The sequence below is a fragment of the Dipodomys ordii genome, unplaced genomic scaffold, assembly GCF_000151885.1.
Source record: "Dipodomys ordii isolate 6190 unplaced genomic scaffold, Dord_2.0 Scaffold300, whole genome shotgun sequence".
NCBI classification, from domain to species: Eukaryota; Metazoa; Chordata; class Mammalia; order Rodentia; family Heteromyidae; genus Dipodomys; species Dipodomys ordii.
In genome coordinates this window covers 123,436-130,457 of record NW_012267516.1, presented here as the reverse complement: position 1 = coordinate 130,457, position 7,022 = coordinate 123,436, and positions in this window count along the sequence as shown.

Below are 7,022 nucleotides of genomic sequence, written 5' to 3'. Positions count from 1 at the left end.
GTAAAAAAACTCTCTCTCTCCCTCTCCCTCTCCCTTTCCCCATCTCTCTCTCTCTCTCTCTCTCTCTCTCTCACACACACACACACATCTTCTCCCCTCCCCCCCTGGATGAGTGGCATGGCTGCGACCTGTTCCTTCACAAGGTATTCTTTTCCTCATCCTCTAGCCCACAGAGCAAACAGAAATGTTGCTCTGGCTGCTGTGTCCAGCGGTGATCTAACATCTCCATTCAAAATCACTTCTAGCAGACATTTCTGTTTTGTACAAACAAATGAGTATTTGCCAGTGTGATTTCGTCCCTCTACTTTGTCACAGAATGACAACTTCTTCATATCTGGTACGTCTAGATGGACCAAATGTGCTCTTTAAAAAGGCTTGGAGAACTTGAGAGAAGCCTTTTCATATCAGATCCACAAACAGTACTCTTCAGGGGATCCTGGTGGGCATATGGTGGCTATCACTCTACTGTTCCTTGGATGGCACCAGGACTACTGTCTTGGCCACCAAATATTGCACAGGCTTCATCCAGGACTTCTAGTTTCACCCCAGTTGTCTAAGGCCAACAGTTCTCACTGCACCTCAGTCTTTCTTTTCCCCTCCCTCGCTCCCTCCCTCACTCCCTCCCTCCCTCCCTCTCTCCTCCCTCCTTCCTTCCTCCCTTTCTTCCTTCCTTCTTCCTCCCCCTCCTCCTTTTTTTTTGGTGCCAATCCTAGATGCTCTCTCTGGGCTTCATTTTGCCCAAGGTTAGCACTCTACCACTTGAGCCACAGTTCCACTTCTGACTTTTTCCACATAGTTCATTAAAGTTAAGAGTCTTAAGGACTCTCCTGTCCTGACTAGCGGGCAATCGTGATCCTCAACTCTCAGTCTCCCAAATAGCTAGGATCAAAGTGTGAGCCACTAGTTCCAGCTCCATCCAGAGTTGAGTGTTGCATCCAGTGTGAGAAAAAGTCTTTTCTATCCAAGTACAGTAAGTAGTTTGCTTCCTTTGTTAATCTTGGGAGAATTTTTTTGTTTTTGAAGGGTTTCGGCTTTGCCTAGGTGGCTTGGGCCTTGTTAATTATATTTTAGTTACATCCTTTTCCTGAGCACTTTAAGACATCTTGAAGTTTAAGCTCTTTAAGCTCCTTGAAGTTTAATTACATCCTGTTAATTAGGGCACATGCTTTCGCAGATTGTGAACCTGGGCTCAGCCAATGTGAGCAGAGGGGCAGGGCCTGCTGTGTTAGCTGTGTGCTTGCTTGCCAGATGCCTGCCTATGGCTTACCCTTCTGCAGAAGTGAACTTTGAAGAGTTCCTTTCTTTCCTATGCGACACACCAACATCCAGAGCTATTTCTAGCACCAGTTATCTGGGATTTCGAGTTGTTCCATTGTCATACAGGGCTTCTCATTGAACTCCAGTTATCTGGGGCTTCATGGTACATTCCCTGCCTCTTGCATCGCACCGGCATCATCCATCAATGGGGACTTTGTGGTTGCACCCGGCAACATCGGGCTTGGCGTTGCAACTGCAGGACTTCTCACTGCACCCTGGTCATCCGGGTCTTCGTGGTACATCCACGGTCATCCGGGGCTTCTCTTTGTACCCATCACCATCCGGGCCTTCTTATGACGCCTGGGTTTTGTGGTGCATCCGCCATCATCAGGGATTTCTTTCCTGCCACCATCAGGGCCTCACGTGACACCTGACATCATCTGGGACTTGGCTGACCTTCCAGGACCGTTAAGACCTTCATCTGCCCTTGTCATGGGCTGAACTCTTGCTCTCTGGGACAAGGAGGACACCTAGGCCACGCATCAGCGAGCTCCCAGGCCGAGAATGGCGGTGAGTTTTCTAGGCCGTCCACCTTCTCTGTTGTCCATCTGCGGAAGGCCTCTGCTGTTCTACACCTTGCCAGCCCTCGGCAGCCTGGCAGGGCCTTCCCCTGGGCTAGGCAAGGTGAAGTCCAGGGTGGAGAGGCCATCCCCGCCATCAAGTCACTGTGGTGTTGTGCGAGGAGGCGAGGAGCTCCCCTGACACGGCCAGGTCCAGGGCTCCAGGACAGAGGCTGAGGTCTGTCCCATGTCTCCAGTCACCTTACAAAGCCTGTCCATGGGTTACCTGTGGAGGGCCTGAAAAGGATCCCTAGGGAGTCCTGCAGGGCTTGTCCTCAGTCACCCTGCTGTGGTCTTTCCCTGGGTCGGGTCCGTAGCTCACATCCTAGGATCGCTGCTTCACCCCTGCAGGCCTTTGCTCCTGTTCTCGCATTTATCCTGGTTCCCAGGCTGATCCAGAGGCCAGAGAAACCTGGTGCCAAGAGCCCCACGGGAGCAGGTCTGGCACAGTCCCTCTGTCCTGATCCATCTTGCCCTGCTCTTCCTTGGTACATAGAGAAACTATTGACTTTTTGAAAGTGCTGATGTTATATCCTGCTATGGTTGCCAAAAATAGTTCTAAGATATAGGGGAATTTTGGTAGAATATTTATGGCCTTTTAAATATAGGCTATTACTTGCTAATAGAGATAATTTGAGTTCTTCATTTGCTATTTCAGTTATTTTCTTTTTAAAATTTCTCTTGTTTTATTGCTTCGTCTAGGAATTCCAGCACTGTACTGAAATAAGAGTAGTTTGAGAAGTTGCCTTTTCTCATCTGATTTTTAGGGAAAATGATTTGTTTTCTTCATTTAGTATGATGTTGGCTTCAGCTTTGTTGTATTTAGCTTTTTGTTAAGATGATTTCTTTTTGTGGTATTTCAGATGTGCATTACACAGGATAAGCCTCTCAATTGCTTTCTATTCCCTGGCTTTCTCAATCTCCTAGTGATAAACAGCTTTCATTGAGGTTCTTTATGTCGTCATTATAAACAGTTGTCCTTTTTTACAAAATTACTTTTTCCATCTTTCCATTTTTTTTTTTTGGGGTCCGGTTGTGGGGCCTGAACTCTGGGCCTGAGCGCTGTCCCTCAGCTCTTCAGCTCAAGGCTAGCGCTCTACCACTTGAGCCACAGCGCCACTTCCGGCTCTTTTTCTTTTTGCTTATGTGGTGCTGAGGAATTGAACCCAGGGCCTCAGGCATGCAAGGCAAGCGCTCTACCACTGAGCCAACTTCCCAGCCCCCCATCTTTCCATTTTTTTTAATGAAATCTACAAGTAAACCCAATGGATAATGAAAGACCAGTAATTGCACTTGGACATTCACAAAGAAGGATATTATTAGGAGAGGATTGCAAGAGCTAAATGGCTATGTGTGATCATATACAATGATACTTATAGAAATGAACTCCAAGAAATGGAAGCAAGAGATTTTTATTGTACTGTTTGGTGTTATTTTTTCCTTTTTGTCCTTTTTTTCTTTGGTTTATTTCCTTCTGCTGCTGTTTTTGATTTTTGTACCCTTTGTCTTGTGTAAAGGTTATCTGACTTGGTGAGGGGAAGGGGAAAGACAGAAATGATGGGACATAAGATGAACCAATTCAGCAGTGAAACCCAGTAGATCCTATATTGGAATGAACTATACAACTTGGGGAGGGGGAATAAACAAAACCAAAATTATTCACCATCATTTTTTTTACCTCCCTTTCCCCTTATTCTTCTACATTATTAGAATCATGTTATAAGTGTATGGATTATATACAGGAATATAAGCATATGTATATGGACAAAAACATACAATATTGTCTTTTTCAGCTTGGCTTATCTGGCTCAAAATGATGTTCTCCAATTCCATTCATATCCCCCCCCCCCAAATCGCATTTCATATTTCTTATGGATGTGTAATATTCAATGGTATATATGTACAATGTCTTTTGTACTAATTCAGAGGATTTAGTCATTTGGCTATTGTGAATAGGACTATAATAAACAGTATCTGGCATGCAGATGGTTTTCTTGATTCACACTCATTCGGACATATGCCTAGTAGTGGGTTGGCAGAGTTAGGAGATAGTTCTAGTTTTACTTTTTTGAGGAAGCTTCATATTAATTTTGGTTACACTAGTTTACATTCCCACCATCAGTGTATGAGGGTCTTTCCCCCCTGAATTCTTACCAGCATTTGTTGTTTGCTTTTTTTGATGATTGTCATTGTGACTGTGGTGAGATGGAACTTTGAGGTTTCCTTAGGACTTTGAACTCATGTTTCCTTTATAGCTAAGGATGTTAAAATACATTTTAGATTTCTTAATCTGGAAACTGTTCAATTTTCTTACCCATTAATTGGTTGAATTATTTATTCCTTTTCTGTTTATTTTTTTTCAGAGCTTTGTATATTCTGGACATTTACTGATTTACCTGTTGAATAGCTAGTGAATATTTTCTCTCATTCAGTGGATTGTTTGTTCTGGTAATTGTTTCTTTTACTGTACTTAAACTTTTTAATTTAATGCAATCCCACTTGTTACTGTTCTTGTTTTCTGAGTAAGTGGAATCTTATTCAGAAAATAATTAGATGTGCCTCTTATCTTCTGGGGAAATCTCTAGGCTCTCCTGTAGTAGATTGAGAGTTTTAGGTCATACTTTTGAGATTTTCAGACTCTGTGGAATTAATTTTTGGAGAAAGTGAGAGATGTCAACTTTCAGTGTTCTTCAAGTGGATAACCAGTTTTCTTAGCACTATTTGTTGAGGAGGCTATTGCTCTCTACTGCATGGCTTCCTTGTTGAAAATTAGGTGATTGTAGCTGTGTGGTTTTGTTCCTGGGCTTCTTAGTAAGGTTTATTAGTATTTAGGTATGTTTTTGTGCCACTACCAATCTGTTTTTATACTGTGTTTCTGTAGCATAATTTGAAGTGTGGTTTCCTGATGCATCTAACATTCTTCTTAAAAATTTAGGCTTACTTTTGCTATTTTTTTGGGGGGGGGGTCCGTTCATGGGCCTGAACTCTGGGCCTGAGCGCTGTCCTTCAGCTCTTCAGCTCAAGGCTAGCACTCTACCACTTGAGCCATAGCACCACTTCCAGCTTTTTTTTTTTTCTGGTTATGTGGTGCTAAGGAATCGAACTCAGGGCCTCATGCATTCAAGGCAAGCGCTCTGCCACTGACCCACCTTCCCAGCCACCTTTTGCTATTTTTTAAAAAATATTTTCATGTTTTACTTTTTTAAACATTTGTGATTGTGCAAGCTAGCAGTAAAATATTGCTTTCAATATTTTACTAATTAGCACCATGTGCCTTTTAAAGCTAACTGGAACATTGTTTCACTGTAAATGAGTGTAAAATAAAGATGATCATTTCAAATATCTAGTCATGTGATCAGTTATGAATTAAATCACTATCTTTGGTTCTAGGTAAGATGTGTTTTTCAACGGTGAACTATGGGAAGTGGCACTGTGGCTCAAGTAGGAGAGCACTAGCCTTGAGCTGAAGAGCTGAGAGACAATGCTTAGGCACAGAATTCAAGCCCCATGACCGACATAAAAGAAAAAATGATAGTATCAGTATGTCAATCTAGCTAGTCAAAGTATCATAAAGTAGTATTTGATCTCTGAAATTATTGTGTGGAAGTTGAAAAACCATCAATAAAGACAAAAGATAGTATATAACTAATTTTTGAAGCAGACCCTTATATTTTTAGAAGAATAACTCAGTGGACAATTTCCTTGGTGCAAGTATCAGTTACACATATGGTTTAGTGTATACATTTACAAGCATTCTCATGCTTTGCTTATTAGAGTGGCCTTATCAAAATGTCCAGGACAACTCAAGAGGCAGCTTGAAGCCTGAAATAAAATTGCTCAATGCAAAAAAAAAATCTCGTCGTGTATTTATATATATATATATAGACACACACACACACACACACACACACACACACACACACTTACACACACACACACACACACATACTTTTCAATAGAAGCCTAAACATTTAACTCTTCTTTTTAACGTTCTTACCTGAACAATCTTCCTATAGTATACTTTCACATATGTAGAAAAAATAAACAACACTTTCATTTCCCATTTACTTTTGCTATTTGAATGTCTCTAATGTTCCATATGAATTTTTGGACTGTTTTTTATTTCCATGAAGAATTAGGATTTTATTAAGTATTGCATTGAATCTGTAGATTGCTTTTGGCAGTATGGTCACTTTCATGACAATAATTCTGCCAATCAATAAGCATGGGATGTCATCCATCTTCTGATGTCTCCTTGCATTTCTTCTGAATTTTCAGCAAAAGTAAGATGTACCTTGAGAAATACATCTTGAGCACCTATTGTAGGTCAAATTAACCTAGGTATCTGAAGAACAATGATGGCTCAAGAAGTTATTGGCATACTTTGCCATAAACTCTGGGTGTAAGATGTAAGATGGTTATGAGGAGAGGAGTGACCAACAAAGTCCTGTGAAGTTTAAGCTTCAGAGAGCCTGCTCTACCTGCTGACACTATTGGCTATTCAAGATGCCTGCAAAAATGGGTTATAAGCTCAAGATTTCTTGCAGAGGTATGGAGGCCACTCTAGTCACCCTAGAAGTGGGTGGTGATAGTTCAAAAACCCTGCAGAGCTGAGAGCTGCTGCCTCACACCTGTAATCCTAGCTACTCAGGAGGCTGAAATCTGAGGATCATGTTTCAAAGCCAGCTGGGGAAGGAAACTCCATGAAACTCTTATCTCCAATAAACCACCAGAAAAATGGAAGTGGCGCTGTAGCTCAAGTGGTTAGAGCACTGGCCTTCAGCTGAAGAGCTGAGGGACAGCACTCAGGCCCAGAGTTCAAGCCCCACCACCGATACAAAAACAAAAAACAAAAAAAACCCTGCAGAAGGCTGGAAAGGTGGCTCAGTGGTAGAGCGCTTGCCTTGCATGCCTGAGGGCCTGGGTTCAATTCCTCAGCACCACATAAGCAAAAACTAAAAAGCCAGAAGTGGCGCTGTGGCTCAAGTGGTAGAGTGCTAGCCTTGAATTTAAGAGCTGAGAGACAGCGCCCAGGCCCAGAGTTCAGGCCCCACGACCGGACAAAAAAAAAAATATCTGCAGAGGTACCATTATTGGAAGCTGGGATACCTAAGGCTTGGGCACTGCAGTAGTCAGAGGCCCTAC